General features: G+C 40.6%; 1 protein-coding gene across 3 annotated transcripts in view; it reads right to left on the bottom strand.

Moving 5' to 3' along the window:
* The window catches only part of TANC1 (tetratricopeptide repeat, ankyrin repeat and coiled-coil containing 1), a 217,317-nt gene that overhangs the window by 189,151 nt on the left and 8,176 nt on the right, over positions 1–19,990 (bottom strand). For all 3 annotated transcript variants that reach the window (XM_019727214.2, XM_074336821.1, XM_019727215.2), the window contains exon 2: positions 121–208. The gene's annotated coding sequence lies outside the window, so the exon portion shown is untranslated. The remainder of the gene's footprint in view (positions 1–120; positions 209–19,990) is intronic.

Genomic DNA, 19,990 nt, shown 5'->3' with positions numbered 1-19,990 from the left:
CAGCCCCCTTTGACGGGGCCTCTTTCCACTGGGAGGTGTTGGCTGAGCCCACACTTCCCTTCCAACCTCATGTAAAAATTCATCCTTCGTTGAGATTCAAAATTCTCAGTTGTCACCTACCTATTTTTGGTAACTTCTCCTCACTCGCCAATAAAAAAAGTGGGAAGGGACTTAATTCACGATTTTCTCTTCAGACAAAGGTCAGCTCCTAAAGAAACAAGAGCACAGGTGTGAGGGACGGGGTGGGAGGAGGGGCTTGGACACCCCAAATTAGAATGCCATCATTTAGGAACTATGTGAGCAGTTACTTAACCTCTCTGAAGGGTGTTTCCTCACCTATAAATGGGGATGATAATAAGAGTACTATGCACAGAATTGCTGTAGAATTAACAGTTCAAGGCCCTTAGAGCAGTGCCTAGCACACAGCCATTGTAAGTGACCACAGTTACTATCACTATTACTGCTCTTGAGCCTCTAATCCTTGACTCCTGACCGGGCAGCCATTCCCAGGGCCACCCCGTAGAGCCACAGAGCACAGCGCAGTTCTCTTGCTTGACGAACACCACCTCCATCCTTGTAGCACACACAGTCCCCTCACTCCAGGAAGGGTGCCCCTGCTTCATTCCCCAGCAGCGTGGACCCCACCATTGATCCCCCCATCACTCTCTCGCCAGCACCTTCCATTCTCGGCAAACTTCTTCTTATGCCACTCCCATGGGAATCCATACTACAACTCAGCTTCCCCACACCTGAACCCCAGGCCCAAAGTCCCCAAAGAGAAGTCAAACCACTCACAGAAATGCCACCGCACTTCAGGAAGGCCCTCAGTATTCTAAAACAAAAGCCCCTCCCCCATTGCCCTCAACAACCATCTCAAACTTTCATCACCATTCTCCTCAACCCTGCTCTAGCGAATGCCCTTTCCTCCATTTCACCCAGAAAAACCAAGCCAGTGAGCTTGATTTGCGGACACCCCAACTTCCTGCCTCTGCTTCTTACCCTCCAACGCATCCACACGCACCTCCCCGGGCTTTCCTCTCCGCTGCTATTCCAAATCGACCTTTCCATCTGCCGATCCTATAGCTCCCTCCTGCACTCCACACTTACCCACTTTGTTCCCACACACATCACACTATTTACCCTCCACGCCTCAGCTCTGTCCTGTCCCCCCAGCCCACACCTCATCTAGATACTCCCTTGAGAGGCAGCTAAGAATCACCTCCTCCAGGAAGTGACCACCTCCTCCCCTCACTCCTCTTCCTCCTCTTCCTCCTCCTCCTCCTCCTCCTCCGACTCCTCTAACCTCTGCAAACTTCACTTTGCCATTTCCTCTCACCATGTCTCTCCCTGAGAACAGAGGCTACACGGTCCATTGTGAATCTACTGGCACATAGAGGTGCCAGTAACTGTCGAATAAATCCAAAGATGAGTACAGCAGTTTTCTGCTCTGAAGGATTTTATTAAATGTTTTATTAAAAACATCACCAATTAAGACTCCTAATCAGCTACTTACATATGACGCCATATATTTTCTTCTTCTGATCTGGACTGAGAAACATCCCTCCTCCTCCTGCCTCCCCAGAACAAATACTCCTTTGATGAAAGAAAAAACCAGAAACAAAAATACAACTTCCTCCTCAACCAAAACAGAAAACCCAAAATAGCAAGACAGTTTATGAAAATTATCCAGCTGACACTGGCTTAGGTAGGAAAAAGTGCAGTTCTGAGCTGAAGGGGATAAAGGGAAGTTTACTTTGGATGGTTACTTGGGGAGGCAACGATACTCAAGTGCTAAACAAGAAAACGGACCAAAATAATGTCTCAGGTGTATTTATAAGGCAAGGGAGGAAGAGGAAGCGGGTAACTCCAGTGGAAATTTCCTTCCTTTGTGTAGTTTTACTTCAGATGTGGCTTCCACGCTCACTTCTCAGTACTGACTTATGACGATTTGTTTTATAGGAAGTGATTTCGAAGGGCCCCAGGGAGCTGCAGATGGTACCTTGGGGGCCCATCTGTTTAAGGATGAAAGCTTGGCGCACACCATTACATCACTCTGACCTTCCTCAGCAACTTCCTATCTGACAAAATCTAGATGTTTGCTCTGTCAACAAGATATTTGTGTTTGTCCCCAGCCTCCGGCTTTGGTTCCCGATTAGTTTTAAAATCATTATGCACCCAAGCTGAATAGGGCTACTGTTAGCAGCTGTAAGGTCCTCTTCTGGGCAAATCCCCAAGTCTGTGGCCTTCAGGGAGTGATTTCTGTCCTTTCTGCATAATTACACTCTCCTGATTGATGAGCTGATCAGCCCTCCTACACCCCCACCCCCCAAGCTAAAACCTCTTTTTATTTTCCCAGGGGACCAGAGAGGAGGGAAGAAAGGTGTTGGGAGGGAGGCCTTGCGCTCCCCCAAATAAATGCTCAGGCGCTATGTATTACAACGTGAGCACTCAGCACTGTCCCCGTCCAGACCCGCCTACCCTTCCGGCCATCTTAAAAGCTGCCTACATTGGTCAATGCCATCGGAGGGACTGGAAACAGGGAGCAGGAAAAGAGCTCCTATTTCCTGGACACTCACAGGCCCCCCCGACGGCCCAGGGCCCCCAAACACAGATTCACTGCAGCGAAGCACGATCCCCTCTGAAAGTGCCAAGGTAACCTCCGTCCTCTCCAGCTGTTCGTCCTCTATGCTCAACAGGGCACAACCACAGCCACATCAACTCTGAGTGCCTGGTAGGCACAGCACGGCAACCTTGGCAGAAGTGACATTTTAAATAGGTGTTGGTTTTGTGTTTAGCAGGGAGGGGGTTATGTGTAGTGATGTTTGCAACTTACTTTGAAATGCTTTTTAAAATAAGGTGGACAGCTGGGTAGGTATGTAACAAAGCAGCAATCACAAAATCCGAACTGTAGATTCTAGGTAGTGGGTATGTGGGTGTTCCCTGTACATTTCTTTCAACTTTATATTTGAATGTTTTCATACTTAAATGCTGGGGTGGTGGTGGTGATATTTTTAGTATCTTTTTAAAAAATTAACTGAATTCCAGACTTTATTTGGGTTTCACCAGTTTTTCCACTAATGTCCTTTTTCCATTCCCAGATCCATAGCCAGGATCCTCTTATCTCCTTCGTCTCCTCTGATCTGTTACAGTTTTTCATGACCTTGACAATTCTGAGGAATACTGGTCAGGTATTTTGTATTATGTCCCTGAATTGGAATTTGTCTCAGGTTATAGGTTTTGGTGGGGGGACCCCAGATACAAAGTGCCCTTCTTATCACATTAAATTAAGGGTACATGCTAACAGCATGACTTCCTGATGTCAACCTTGATTATTTGGTTAAGATAGTGTGTGTCAGGTTTCTCCCCTGTACATTTACCTTTACTCCTTTCCGTACTCCATCCTTTAGAAGCGAGTCACTCACTCAAGGTGTGGGGGATATTAAGTACCAGCTCCTGAAGGAGTAAGTATTTACATAAATTATTTGGAATTCTTCTATAAGGAAGAATTTATACAGGGGCTAGGGGGTGGGGGAAACAGAGAGTTTGGTAAAAGGGTACAAACTTTCAGTTATAAGATGAATAAGGTCTGAGGTTCTAATGTGTAATGCGGTGACTATTCTATATGAATAGATTGTACCAGATGACTACCCTATATAAATTTATGTATATTTATTTTACACTTTGGGTGATAATGCAGTACTACACTGTTTATTTTGTTGCTTAAATCATTCCAGCTTTGGCTATTAGGAGCTCTCTGAGGTTGGCCCCTATGTCCTTTTGACATGCCCACATTCTTTGTTTTTTTGAGTACTTCCTTATATTCTTGCAATATGAGATGCTCTAGATCTATAATTACCCATTTCTCCAAGGAGCCCTGGTTACTTTTGTGGGAGAATTGTATTTAGAAACCAAGATCTGGGTATGTTGTTGCTTCTGGGGTGTCACTGCTTCCAAGTCTTCTCAGTGGACAGATCTAGGAAATGTATATATGTACTAACCACTAACCGGTGTATGCACCACCCATCTGTAATGATTTCTGTATCAATATTAAGCTAACATAAATTCATACTGATGTTTCCGCCTCTAATCCAGTACCACATTGTTCACTGCAGCCTCTGCCTTTGCTTACCTGTGACTTCTCTCTCCACCCATGGGAAATCCAGCTCCCACCATCCACTATCCATGTACTTATTTGTTCGACTCCTGAATACATGTCGTTTTAGAATTGTTAATCTGTACTCCCATGAGAAACAACTTTACCAACCAGTATACAGTGTAATTGTACAGTTCCTTTTGTCGTTAGCCTTATAGTTACTGGTCGAAACACCATTTTCCAAAGTTACTTAGGTTGTTGCCTTTGGTCCTCACCCCCTTCAGTGAGGTTGTGTCATACTTGCTAAATCAGGTAGATTGTTTTGTCACAGTCTGCATTCACCTAGGACACACACCTACACCCACACCCCTCTCTGGTTTTTGTTTTTAATTTGTGTACAGTTCTTGCATAAAGTTCTTTTTTTCTTTTCCAGCTTTACTGAAGTATAACTGATGAATAAAATTATAAGATATATATAGTGCACAATGTGATAGATAATGTGTATACATTGTGAAGGGATTCCCCTTGAGTTGATTAACAAATCCATCATCTTATACATTTACCTCTTTTTCTTTTCTTTTCTTTTTTATTTTGAACACATTTAAATTCTACTGTCTGAGCAAATTTGAATTGTACAATACAGTGTTATCAACAATAGTCACCATGTTACACATTAGAACCTCAGACTTTATTTATCTTATAACTGAAAGTTTATACTCTTTTACCAAAGTCTCTCTATTTCCCCCACCCCCAGCCCCTGTCAACCACTTTTCTACTCTGTTTCTCTGAGTTAAACTCCTCTTTTCTTTTTCATGATTCTACATATAAGTGATACCGTGCAGTGTGTTTCTCTGTATGGCTTATTGCACTTAGCAGAATGTCTTCTGGGTTCATCCATGTTGTTGCAAATGACACGATTTCCTTCTTTTTTAAGGCTAAATATTATTCTCCTTTTAAAATATATACCACATTTTCTTTATCCATTCATCTACTAATGGACACTTAGGATGTCTGCATAAATTCTTGAATGCCTATCTTACCTAAATAAATAGGCTGTTTAAATACCTAATATCACTTTCTATCGGTGTACATGTTTTATTTTATCCTTAATCCTTTACTACCTATTTCTGAGTGTACCCCACCATACCTAGAACAGTCCCAGACCCCAGGGATTACTCAGATACTCCTAAAATGAACAGATTCTACAAATTTATTTTTTGAAACTATGTTAAGTTGATTTTAACAGTTTAATTGCTGGAGGTCCTTCAATAAAACTATAGGCGGAAAATGTTCATTGCAATGCTATTTAAAATGCAATGATAAGTAGTTTAAAATTGTGGTATACGTATAGCCTGGAATATGAATTACTTGCAATCACTAGAAACCAATTGTAAAATACATACTAATATGAGTAATATACACCATAGTTGTGTGTATGCAAAAACAGCAAACTATACAATAAAAAATGCAGTATAGCATATCATTTTAACATATATAATCCACATGTATGTCTACGAAAAGTAAACATTGAAAGAAGGACATACACCAAAAAAATTCTTTCTGAAGTTCCTTTTTGTCTTATTTTTTAATTAAAATGAAAGGAGAGAAGACTGTTTGTTGTGTGGATAACTTTACATAGTATTCTTCTAAGACAGACGGTGTTGGACCAGGCAAAGAGGAAGAAACAAAATCAGCAGCTGTGTCCCAAGCTCTGTGTCACATCCAGGTAAGATGCAAAGATGTATGAGCAAAAGGCATGGCTGGCTGATGGATGCCCTCGGGTCAGCTATAATCTGAGACTAACATATAAAAGGCAACGGCAGTGGTGCCTGTGCTAATACGTTTACTACAGAAAGACGTACAAGAGTGGAATTGAGAACTGTCTGGAAAGCATCTTGAGAAATGTGGGGCATGCACAGAGCCTTAAAAGACTGGAAAGATTTAAATGGGGGGGAGAGGGAGGAGGAAGGATGCAAGTCAGTGGAGACAGGTAGTATTAATAAGTCCATCCATGCACCTGGAAGTCTTCTCACTATCCCGTTCTACAAAAACCCAAGGAAGATCTTAAGCAATGACAGCCATATGCGCTTCAGTTGAAAGTGCCCGGACCTCTAGCAGTCCGTCCTCTGGCAAAGCTCTTGGGTGTGGGGGGCAGGGGGGGAGCAGGATTACCTAATAGGATCTGGTTAGCCTCTAGCAGATTTGATAACACTCAAGTGGCTGATAACAGGAGCCTGGGTTTTCAAAGATTAACATTTTTACATTGGAATTTACACTCCATTCCTAGAAAAGTGCTTTTTAAAAGAGAGTAACATAAAGAAACATATGGTAACCATCCATTACACTGAAAAGTTCAATGGCAATGATGACTAACTCTCAGCTTGTCATAACTTTCAAAGTACAACACTGTGGCCACTAGCCAGCCACCTCCAGACCAGATCCCACACGGGTATAAATACAGAGAGAGCCATAGGACACCCTCGTACAAACACAATGGCAACGCACTCAGGGAATCCCCATCTCAACTGTAAGAGTTCAGGAGGAACTAGTATTTGCTGAACATTTCACTAGACAAGGCAGCAGGAGCTTTACACACATTATCTTTTAATAATCACAACCAGCAAGGCGAGGAAGCATTAGCCCCATAAATGGCCACAGAGTTCCTAAATGGCAAAACTTAAACTCACACTTAGCTCTGTCCGGCTTCAAGCCTGTCATCTTTCTACTTAGAGTGGTGTCATATGTCTCAACAAACTCAAAAGCAGACTTAAACATATCTTCAGTATCCCTTCTAAAACAGAAAGATATTTGATCAGTTTCTTCTCAAAACAGTTCTTTTACAATATAGTTCATATATGATGCCAAGAATTCAATTTGAAAATCTAAAAGCATATGCTCCAGCCCCAGTGCAATAAAGTTAACCACTTAGGATTTAGCAAAATAATATTACAAAGCCCACAAATAAACTTGATTACAAGTTGTAAGGTTTTTAAATGACTGCAAATGTAAAATATAAAAAGCTCAACTTTTTCGAAATATGAAGATCTCAAATTGAGACATGAACATCAAGATTGATTATTTTCGTTCTCAATGAGGACTATTCTAAATATATGTATTCTAAAATATATTACCCTCTTCTTCTCTATATCCTTCTCCTCCCCTTCTACTGATTCTCCCCTCCCCACAAAAAGAGGTTCTGCTTCTACCATTAATTGCAGAACAATTATATTCTGTGAACCATGAAATAAGAAAGATTAGGACCCATTGATAGTTTAATCACTGTTGTCCTGAGATTCAAATCCCCCTGGAAAGTTAAAACTAGATATGTCAAGTACACTAGAGTTACTTTGCCCAAACCACCTGAAGAGTTTTTCATATTAAAATGACTTCATTCCTTAAGCACTCTTTAAATGATTTAGAGTGATATTGGCAAATCCACACTGTAGATGTTTGTAGTATCAATGCCAAAACTTAGCATATTCACTCACACTAGAGACACTCAAATGTTATTTGCTATGGAGCAAAAGCAATTCAGGATAAAAGACAATGTCTTCTCTTTAGAAAAAAAAAAAAACAGAAGAGAACTTTAATAATTAACTTTTTAAAAACTTAAGACGAAAGTTTAAGGGTTGAAATTTGGAGGTGGAGAGAAAGGAAATGCCTCTATTTTTATTTTTTTTAAGAGTAGAGGAAGACGGTCTGTGTTTCTTTTCCTTTTTAATATGGATTATAAAATATATAACTAATGAAAAAAGCGTATACAAGTAATTTTGTAAATAGGAAAAATCGTTCAATCCTATCACCCAAAGAGCCTTCAGACCTTCTTTCGATGTACGCAAATACATTTAATGGGGCCTCGCTTAGCACCTGCACATAGGAGACCCCTAAATGTGTCAAGCAATTACTTAATACATACTTAGAAAGGGGGGAAGCGTAAATGTGATTGCAGCATACATACTGCTCTGTAACCTGCTGTTAGTTGTCAGCTTCACAGTAGACAGACAACATCTTTCCACCTGACTCAGCGCTCAGCGCCCTCTCACCCTGGACAAAGCTCCTCATTATTCCACTGGATGGGTGACAAAGTTTTTCACCAAGCTCCTTTTGAGGGAAATATTTGGCTTTCCCACATTTTTGCTACGAAGTGGTACTTCAGTGAATATCCATGGAATGTAACTTTATGTGTTTGTACAATTATGTCCTTAGCAGAAATTTCTAGAACTGGAATTTCCGGATCAAAGAGTTAGCATGTTTTAAATTAGCACATTGACGGGTTGGCTTCCAGAAGATTTGTCCCCCTTTATTTTCCCAACACTGTATGAGAGTATTCATTTTCCCATCACCCTTACCAACACTGGTATTAATTATTCTTTTCCATCAAACCATCAGGAAAAAGAGTTATATTAGTATTTAGTGAGCCCCTACCACACGCCAGGTGCCATCTTAAAAACTTTATGTGTATTCTGATTGCCCTGTGGAGGTTAGGTGCCCACATGCACTTTAGACCTATTTAAATGATGGGCAACTAACACCCAGAGAAGTTAAGTATTTTGCCCAAAGTCATACAACTTGTCATTGTCAAAGATGCTGCTGGGGTTTGAAACCAGTTCACCCATCACCAGATTCTATATCCACTGGAACAATTAAATTTCATGAAAATGTCAAAATCCTATTTACTGGCTCTAACTGAAACGCAGCCGTCTCTTTCCCCAGCAAAACCGACTGAAAATTCTGATTTCGAGAATAGTGGAAAACTGAATTCAAGGTTGAGTTCAGCCTCTTACAGGTAGCTGCTGTGTGACTTTGGGCACTGCTTAACCTGAATCTTTCCTTGGCTGAAAAAAGCCCCTATCTACCATCTCTATCTTAAAATGCTTTTGTAAAGCCCAAAAGGAACATCCGTGCCTTCAAAATTACTTGCTGAGCCATTTCCTTGTGCCCTGCAGTCTGGTGACAAAGAGGCCACCCTGCCCCAGCAGTCTAGTGAGAGATGAACATCAACCCAGAAAATCAAACAACTGTAATAGAGAGCACAGGAACACGAGTGATTCAAAGGGGCAACGGGGAAGGGAATGATGGGGTTCTACGAAATTGCCGCTATTCAAAAAGACAGGAAAAACAACTACACAACACCTGGGGAAATGCATGGAATCGTATTAAATAGAAAAGGCTATAAGTAAAGATATATTTTAGTTCCAATTCTGTTTTGTACCAGGGCATATGCAAATAGAAAGTAATAAGATCATGAATATTGTATTAAATAATATCATTCTTTTCTTTCCTTTCCAAACTGTACAAACCATCATTTAACATTTATAATTCTTAAAATATTTTAATTGCTGAAAGCACAGCACAGATGGAAGTGATTAATTCTGACTGAAATAATGTATGTGAAAGTGGGAAACTCTAAATCCCCCCCATGAATGGTATTATTGTCAGAAGATGAAATAATCTAGCATTCTGCATAATAGCATTACAGTGCAGTAGCACGAGTTATTTTTACACTATGCTGCTTGGTTTCCGGCTCACCTGATAATATACAACGTTAGTCATTTCTCTACAGTATTTTCTTTTTTTTTTTAAAGAAATACATGCATGTGAAAAATGGCCAAACAGCACAAAAGGGTCTGCAGTAACATACAAGACTATCATCTACCCCCTAGATACTGCTCAGAGGCAATCACCATAAGTAGTTTCTTATATATGCTTCCAAAGATACTCTATGCATATGTTTGTCATTTGATAATATTCTTGGAAGTTTTTTCCTTAAGAGCACATATAAATCTACCTCACTCTTTTAACAGCGGCCAATCACTCTACTGTGTGGACGCACCATTTATTTAATCAGAGTGTGTGCTATACTATAAAAATGTCTCACAATGTTATTAACACTATTTATATAATTATTTTTCCTTACATTTTGATTTTCCAACCTAGCAAATGGTACATCGTCTAAGTTCTTCAGCAAGGCCCACCAGTACCTTCACAGATACCAGGCTCTCTGGGCTCATGTGCCAGTATGCCCTGCTTCCAGCCAAACCCAAGCTGGGTATTATTCTCCTAAATACTCAATCCGTTGATCATGCTGTTGCTTTGGCTGCAACCCAACCCACCTTCCTTTTCTTGGTGAATTCTTACTCAATCCTTCAAGAGAGGGTTTAGGTATAACCTTCTGGAAGGAAAGGATCTCAGAGCAGAGGAAATGCTCCTGTGCTCAGCTCCTGTCACAGCCTAGGTCCTTGGCACTCTACCTCCTCATGATGAAATTGTATGTGTCAGCCCTGACCACCAGATTTTTAAATTCCTGCAGGACAGAAAGTACATCTTACTAATCTTTGTGACTGCCAGAATTTAGTCCAAAGTCTGGCACGCAAAATACATTTAATACCCATTGAATCGAGCTAAAATGAATCAGGACACTTCTGAACACCTATTAGGTGTCAAGCCCTACTTCAGATGTACTGGACAAACTTTATCTCTTACTGAGTACAATGATCCCCATTTTACAGATGAAGAAACCGAGACCCTGAAGCATTAAGGAAGGGAGAGCTGAAAATCTGAAACCAAGTCTACTTTACTCCAGAATCATTACTTGTTCCATTACGCTGTTCACCTACACGTTTTGATGCTGAAAGTTAAGTGAAGAGGTCACGTACACAGGTCCTGAAGGATAGGACATCACAATTATTGTGGATAATCTAAGGGCACTGTAGTCTCCCCCCCCCCCCAAAAAAGGCAGTCACAAGCAACCTAGAATGTAGGACTAAAATGGCAGAAAACAAACAAACAAAAAAAGAGGTCATGAACATGCAATTCTTGTCTATAGCATCCACAAATGTGAACTTAGTATACCCAGGCAGAGTCTTCCAGGAGCCACTCAAAATAAAAAAAGAACAAAGTAGTCTGAAGTACCTGCAATATTCCTGCTTAATTCCATCAGCCTGCTCTCCCTCTGAGCACTGTTGGTTACATCTCAAGTTTCTTTCCCCACTCCCCAACTCTATAATTCCCAGACCACTCACTAAAGCTGAACTTTGGCCAGCACCCTTAAAGGAATTCAAAGTTGACCAATTCTGCACAGACACGGCCTCCCAGAAAACACCTATCAGTGGGCAAGGGGCGGGACAGAAGGGTCGCAAGGCAAGAGTAGGTAGAGGATCCTGTTTACCTGCGATGAGACCTGGGGCGGGACATGAACCCTCGTGTGCAAACTGGGTACAGTGAGGAAGAAGGCCTGCTTCCTCTTAAGGCCCTTAAGAGAATGAAATTAGATAATTTAAGAAAAGGCACCGGCACAGAATCTGGCACTAAGTAAGGGCTCAAATGGTTTTTCTGCACTGACTGAACAAACCTACCAAAGAGCAAGCCGACCTCCTCCTGCCCCCCTCCACCAGGACAAGGAGCTGGGAAGCCCTGTATTGACAAAGGAAGTAGAGATGGCACTTCGCAAAGGAGGGAAAACAGGAGGAAGCCGCCCTTCCCTCCCACACATGAGAAAAATGAACTGATCAGCAGCATGCAGTTAATGAACCCAAACCTTGTTCACTACTAGGAGAGGCAAAGAAGCAAAAAATATCCCCAGGGTAACCAGGCACTGACAAAAAGGACACACAGGCTGAAAACAAGCACTACCCCACCCCCACCCCCCCAAAAAAAAACCCACCTTTGTTTGCTATTATCAGCCACAACCAAATAAGAATGCCTCCTAATTGTGGAGGAAAGGCAGAATAAGGTAGGAAATGGTTATAAATAGAAGCAGTGCACAGTCCGCCCTAATACACTGCCGACTAGAATTAAGTAGGCACTAAACTGGTTGAATGAAGCACATTTCCAGTCCTCGCCCTCCCTCCCAAGATTAAGGGAGGATGGCTAGGTTCAGATCTATGTGTTTTGACTTTATGTCACTCAATTCCCAAAACAACCCACCTTGCAAAGTCACAGAAAACAAGCTCAGGGAGACGGGGTAACCTGCCCACGTTACACAGAGACTAAGGGATTGAGTTGGGAACTGAACCCAGTCTGTCTGTCTTTAAAGTCTCCACTTACCCAAGAAAGACACAACTTGTGTGTGTGTGTGCGGGGTGGGGGGGAGGGTTAAATGGGTGAAGGGGGTAATAAGGTACAAATTTCCGGTTATAAAATAAATAAGTCCTGAGAATGTAATGTACAACATGGCGACTATGGTTAACAATAGTGTATTGTGTACTTGAAAGTTGCTTAGAAAGTAAATCTTACAAGTTCTCATCACAAGGCAAAAAACATTTATAACTGTGTGGTGATGGATGTTAACTAGACTTAGTGTGGTGACCATTTGGCAATATATACAAATATCGAATCATTATGTTGTACACCTGAAACTAATATAATGTTACATGTCAATTATATCTCAATTTTCAAAAGACACAATTGACCGAGAGGAAGGGGAGAGGGACCTAGGCTGCAGTCAATGACTAATAACAAGCAAATGGTCTAATAACTGCTTGGTTGATTGGGTTGAAAACCCAGATTTCAAAGAGTTGAGTACTTTTCAGTATATATTGTATATATTGCAAAATGATTACCATAGTTAGGGTATAACCATCCCATCCATCACCATCCCATCACATAATGACCATTTGTGTGCATGTAGTGATAACATTTAAGTTCTACTTTCCTAAGTTTCAAAAATATAACATAGTATTGCTAATTAAGAGTCACCATGTTGTAGATTAGATCCCCATAGAGTGACTTTTAATCTGTGATAACCTAGGCCCTTCCTGGGCAAACCAAGAACCCAGGGCATTACACCCCACTCTCCATATCCTAGGTTCCCTCTTTCAACCTCTTTTTCATAAGCAAGAAGAATACTCAGAGTCTAATTTCACTAGAAACCTCTTGCCAAAGGTCCACTTAAAATATAAAGACAAACCTAATTTTCAGGACTTCCTACTTTGGAGCATTAATACAAATAACTAAAAAGCATCCTTGGCAGAATTAAATATGAATGTATATAAATTCCTAAAAAACAAGCAGTTTTCCTAGATGTTACTTTTTACCAGAGGTCAACATCATATTGTTTAAGAAGCTATCCAAATCTCCCTGAAAGAAGTGAAATTAAAAGACAGCCTAAGCCATTCAGAGCCACACATTCCCAAAAGCATGAGCCCATTATAACCTACCTTGCTCAACCCAGGATCTTGATATAGATGCAGATTGCCAAACCCCAGTAAACCAGCTCCTATGGGCAGGGCCTGCAAATGTGTGTTCAAAGTGCCCTGGGTAATTCTGATGTGCAATAAATACCATTTAGGACTAGGGGCTACAGGGATAGGGGCTAGTTAACCATTCCCTCCTACAGAAGTTCTACCCCAAACCTACCCAGAGGACTTAAAGGAGTTTCTACAGGGAAGCTGGAATGTCGCTCCAAGAACAAAATTTCCAAGTGCCTACTGGGCATTTCCCACTGGGTATCCCAGGGGGGGCCCTAATCTTGCCTCTCCCCTCCTGAAAGAGTTCTCAGTTACTTGTATCATTCATCAGTTACTTGTCCACACCTTGCTGCCCCACCTGGATACAGCCATTGCTCTCTACCTCCAGTCAGCTGTCAAGTACAGTAATTCCTCGCTTAACATCATCCATAGGTTCTGGGACGTTAAGCGAAACAATGTATAAGGAAACCAGTTTTACCACAGGCTAATTGATACAAACAAGAGTTAACTTTCTAAAGCATCTCATTGCACCACATCAATGTTATAATGAAACGACCTTGAACAAAACAATGTTATTCGAGGACCTGCTGTATTCCTTTCTGTTCTGGAAGAAGCTCCCATTCCACCTCAAAAATCATCTCCCATGCACAGCTTTCCTTGGGTTCTCCCTCTGTCTGTTCTAAAAGCACAGGACTGTCAATCTGAGTTCAAATCTTGGGTGACTCAGGTGACTGTGAGCCCATTTCCTTCTCTGCAACATGAGGATGACGACAATACCACTCTATGAAAAGTTTTTTTTGCTTAGTTTACATGAGCTAATGCACACCAAATTCACAACAAAAGGTATTCAACTAACATTCGTTCCCTTCCTCCCACTAACTCAGGCTCAAACATCATCACTCACCTGACCTACTTCAAAAGCCTCATAGCAGAGAGCCCTGCCGCCCATCTGTCCCCATGCCAATCTCTCCACACCACCACTGCCAATGCTTTTCTCCAGCACACAGCTCTGATTACATCATCTCCCTGCTTTAAAACCTTTGACAGCTATCGTTTGCTTTAAAGGATCAAATCCATACTTTTTAGCCTGCCATGCAAGTCCTTTTGCAATCTGGCTCTCTCCTCCCTGCCACTGCACCCAAATGCCAAGCACCATCTGTTCTAGTAACAACACCCCAAACATGACTTGTGTTTTCATGCCTCCCAGCCGCTGCTCATGGTGCGCCCTTCACAGAAAGCCCCTCACCCTCTTCCCCACGTGGCAAAGGGCTCCTCCCTGAAGCTCCCCCCAGCCCCCCTCAGCCCCTCTCCATCCTCCTCCCCTTCCTCTCCTCTCCTCTCCTGCCACACATGTGTCTCTCTAACATGTGTACTATGCATACACTTGTCACCTCAGACTGAGACACAGAGCTGGCTTCAAACTCAGAAGAGCACAATGACAGCCCTCAAGAAATATTTGTTGGAAAAATTAATGCAAGACTTCCACACCACCCCTTGACAAATGAAAACAGTTCCTAATTTGTCAAACAGTTAACACCTTCATGGTAACTTTTTACTTCTAAAACTCATAAGGATATAATATTCGTTGAGGTAGCTAAGACTGCCGCTCTTAATGAAGGAAGCAAAACAAGCCCTTTGAAGGTGAAATGTCTTTAACACTTCCATCGGAATTTTCAGAATGCAATCACTATCCCTCTAGAAATGGTATCTCCTCATTTTTCCATGACTGGAGGGGAAAATCACACACCTTGATTCCTCCTGATTTGACTGATGATAGGTGGAGCTGGACAGTTTAAGAGGTCCCTCTTGGGTAAACAAAACATTTCAGAAAGGAAGGGATAAACAAACTGTTGCTCAATGGTAGGGAAAAAGTGTAAAAAGCTCAAGTGCAGCTGAACGCAAGTCTATCCTCAGAGAATAGGTACTATGCGGGCAGAGTAGTGTAAACCCTTGTCTCCTTGAGAACTTTTCTGGTACAAGCCAATAACAGCCACAGGTCCTGACATTTGGGGACAACTGATAGAGGGGAACACTTCTTGTTTACCCATAAATGCCAAGGCCAGGCCCATAAATGTCTACATAAGCAGCCTCCAAATGGTTCCTTGACTTCTCCTGTTCAAAACTCAGGATATATTCCTTCTCCCTTTGCGTGAGTCTTGAACAGGAAGGGCACAAAGTATGGAGAATGCTCCCCTCCCCCTCCACTGTGAGGATGGGAGCCCCCTGTGGGGAAAGCACGGACTCCTCTCCTGTGTAGGAAGCCAGCTGTCCTGGTTGGCGGCAGACCCATTCACAAACACACATATGACAAGTGTAAGTGACAGACTTACTCCATCTAAATAAAAAAGTTTAATACTCTAAACCACACTCAAACAAAACTCTACTGAAGTCTGTGGAGTCTCATGTTCTCACAGACATATTAAGTCGATAGATTATTAAAATACTCCTTTTCATTAAAACCAGACAGTTTGTTGGCAATATCCTCATGCCAATAATAAAATATCCTTTCTTCTCTGATTCCTTTTCCTCTATCTATTACCATCTAAAACTGTCCCACTCGATTTGTTCAAAACATTTCATATAAACATCTAATTGTTTTAGTACAAGCAACTAACTATACAGATAATCTTGAAATCAAGTACTTATCTGGACTTCTGTAACAAGTACCTTAAAATTAGCAGTTTCAAAAATACTCAGAACAAACAAAAACTTCCATTCAACTACTGATCCAGAAAGTTGAGGTTTAAAATACACATATGGTTTAAAGGAGAAGAAAGAGTACGTGTTTTTGCCACCTTTGAGCCAAGCATGGTGGGCAGGGGTTTATATAGGTTCTCACCTTTAGTCTTGACAAAAACCCTGTAACCCTGTGAAACAGGAATTACTACCCCATGTTACAAACAAAGAAACAGAGGTCAAGTAAACTGCACAGAGTTACACACAAAACCACAGTCCATCTGGCTTCAAAGATCATGCTTTTTTCACTATATTCTATATATTTGTATTTTTAAAAGGGAAGGAGAAAAAAGGAGTGTGTGTATGTATATTTTTAGTGTACCACTCTAGTTACAAAGTACCTATTCTGTCCAAGACACCTTATTATTCAAATCAGGCAATTTTTAATGTATGTAACTGTTCTTGTCTGCTAAGGGATTAAAATAAATGTAAGAATGCGCTGGGAACTACCCAGGATGGCTGCCATTCATCACACAAAGCTACTTTATATATACCATGTTATTCTTCATTAAGACTCACAAAATTGCTTTAAGTTTGTTTTTTTCCCAGACATACAACAAGCAATTGGACGGATATCAAGAGGGAAAAAATTAAATAGCAAATTAAGTTAGCAAAGTCAGCTATGACAAGAACTTTTATTTACATGTCTGAGTTTCCAAGACAACATACGTATGAAATTATCACCCTGAGTCACTTCATAAGTTATATAAATACTCAATCATTATGTTGTACACCTGAAACTAATATCATATTGCATGTCAATTGTAAATGAAAAATTTTTTAAAGTTTTTAAAAAGAAAAGAAATTATTACCTTGAGGGTGTACTTAGATTTATGGGTATATTTCAAATTAGCATAAGCATTTATCAGAAAAAATATTCTGCTAAACCTTATCAAATAGAAGTAGAATTAATGCATATTCCTAAATGAATGTGCTTAGAAATAAATCTTTATGGAATAATGTTCTACCATTACAATTCAGGTACCCTGTCATTCTGAATCAAATTCAACCACGAAAAATGTTTAACACCAAGCCATTTTACCCAAGAGGCATGTGGTTCATAGTCTTAAAATATACCGAAAACGTATATCCATTTAACCAGGCCAACTATTCAAAACACCACCATGTTCCAACCACAAGTGGGATAAATTAAACTTGCATCCCCTTGATATACTAATAAAATTAATTTCCAAACATACGCTAAGCCATTATTTCTTTATATTAAAAAAAAAGCTACTTATGAATTGCTAAACTAATGTCTCTTCCAAGTAAGAGGAGAGGGGGCAAAGCATAGTCTAGAACCTATTCTTACCAAAAATATTTAACCTGAATCTAAACATGCCTTTAGATGTAACTTCTAGTTTATAGGAAATACAGGAGGCAAAGGGACAAGGTAAACAACACCACAAAGAAACAAACTCAAAATATGGGACATCCTTTCACTTCTATTCTAAAAGTCGGGGTGAGGGGGTGGGGGGAACGGGTGGTGAGATAGTATTTTTCTACGTTTAAAAAGACTAAAGGGACAAAAACAACAACCCGCAGTGCACTATGTGAACCTTGATTGAATCCTTGTTCCAAAAAACAAAAATGGTGACAAATGACATTTGGGGGACAAGTAGAGATATTAAGAAATTACTGTTAATTTTATTAAAAGTGATAATGAGTAGTGATTTTTTTTAAGTCCTTAGTTAGAAATGCATACTGAAGTTTGTCAGGTGAAATTATATGATGGGATATCCTTTAAAATACTTCAGCAAATTAAACAACCCAACATTGTTCTCAGGCCCAAAGATGTTTTGCAAAAATGTTTCTACAGTTCAGTGCATTTGAGAAATACTAAATACCCTGTTTCCCTTCAAAGAGATTCAGAATGAACATTAGAAATAATTGTGCTCAAAAGTCCTGCAATTAAAAGCAAAATTACCTGTTTTACTTCGGTTAGCCTAGATTTTGCTACTTATTTGAACATAGAACTTTCCCTTCATAACATCTATTAATTTCCTGAGAAGCAGTTTCCCATGGAACCCATTTTGGGAATTATTGTTTTATCTACATAGGTCACTCTGAGAGGTAAGGCTCTCTGAGTCCATACATGCTTCAAGAACTCTGAATAATAAAAAATTCACAATTGTATCTATTTGTAACTTTTTTATTTTTGCATCTATAAAGAAATAGATGCTTTATATGCTAACATGTTTTAATTTTAAGTAGGACTCTTTCTATAATATGAAAATGCCACTGCAAAATTCCCTCAAGTGCGGTTATATTTTACTTATTCAAATCTATTTTCTTGGAAATCTACAACAGAATAGATTTCAAATTCATCCAAGTTGTCAAACCACACCTATTTCCCACTTTCAAAACCTTGAGATTTTTCAATGGTTTCCCTAACGCTCTCCAAAGACTCCTTGAAATAAGTTACAGACTTCCCAGTAACAAAACACAAAACAAAACAAAAACCTGAAATCAAAACTCTTTAATAGTCTTTCAGGTGGTACTTAAGGGTTTCCAATAATTTACCTCAAATTCCCCGTATTTCCATCTTTATGCACCAGAAGTGGTCCCATTCTTATACATGGGTCCTTTGGGTACTTGAAAAACTAGATCCCAGGACAGATTTACCTTATCACACATTCTACAGACTCCATGGCTAAAAGTTTTATAGCAAGCTTTCAACGAATATCTGGTTGGGTTTTTGGTTTCTTTTTGTTGTTGTTGTTTGAGAAAAACTGCATCCTAGGCCATTTAAGAGCCTGAACACTTTAAAACTTTGGAAATACTCTTAAAAGAAGACAAAAATGGCTAACAAAGAAATCTGAGCTAGAAGTCACTACTACAAGGAAACAATCAAATTTGATGTCTCCCTTGCATCTGGAAAGCAATTTACATTCATAACCCTTTCATATACATTCTGTCATTTGACCCTTAAAACCCTGGAGAGATGTCTGTTTTCCATCATGATAACATATATTTAACATGGCGCAACTTGAAAGCTGACAACTTGTCAACCCTCAATTATCCTTACCATGGAGAGAATATCGGCATAAATAATTTGATTCAGCTGAGCAATGTGGCGTGCAACAGGGACGCTCCTGTCTCCCAACAGGGATGCTCAAGCCAGACCCCACCACTGAGGTCTATCTCCCAAGACTGTGCTTGGTGGTATTTGCAGACAGCTAACTGTCCACAGGCATTTAGATCTTCATAGATCTCATCCTCCAGGCCTTTCCTGTCACTCCACTAGGACAGAAGACTCTCCTGTGAACTCACTGCACCTGCCTAGGAATGTCCAGTAATGTTTTTGCACTATCATCCCAAGGAGCTTCCCATTTTCACCCATGTCAGTGATCCCACATGAGAAAAAGGACAATGTGTAACTGCAGGCAACACGCGTGAGGACAGACCAAGCAGCCTTGGAATAAACATGACCAGATTTGGATCCTGAATCCTCCTGTCTTGGCCATGTGTGTGCCTTGCCCTCAGCTCCCTCACGTGTACATGAAGCTCTCTACCTCCCAAGGCTGTCAAGGGCTGGAGGGGAGCGAAACCTCCCACAGGAACTGGCATAGAGTCATGTTTAACAATTGTGGGTTCTCTGTCTCCCTCCCTTTCTCTCAGAAGGGCAAAAAAGCAATTTAAAAAAGTGACCAAGGCAAGACAGGACCCCTACCATCAAGAAGTCTACAATCTACAGGCAAAGCAAAGAGGTGGACAACTTAATAATAAAAGGCAAAAAGAGTGAAACATTATAATGAATGTACAAGCAATGTGCTAGGGGGGTTAAGTAGAAGGAAACATTTAAATGCAGAAGGGGGAAATCAGATAAATAAATAAAACATTATTTATTTGAGTTAGGCCTTGAAGGACAATGAAAATTTCAGTGGTGAGGAAGGGGAGAACAGGCGCCTCAGAGGCAAAATTCACACATAGTACGTGACAGTTATAGAATGAGCAGGAGCTCAGTGGCATT

This window comes from Rhinolophus sinicus, linkage group LG01 (assembly GCF_036562045.2).
Source record: "Rhinolophus sinicus isolate RSC01 linkage group LG01, ASM3656204v1, whole genome shotgun sequence".
In the NCBI taxonomy this organism is placed as follows: domain Eukaryota; kingdom Metazoa; phylum Chordata; class Mammalia; order Chiroptera; family Rhinolophidae; genus Rhinolophus; species Rhinolophus sinicus.
This window is presented reverse-complemented; position numbering and strand designations above follow the sequence as displayed.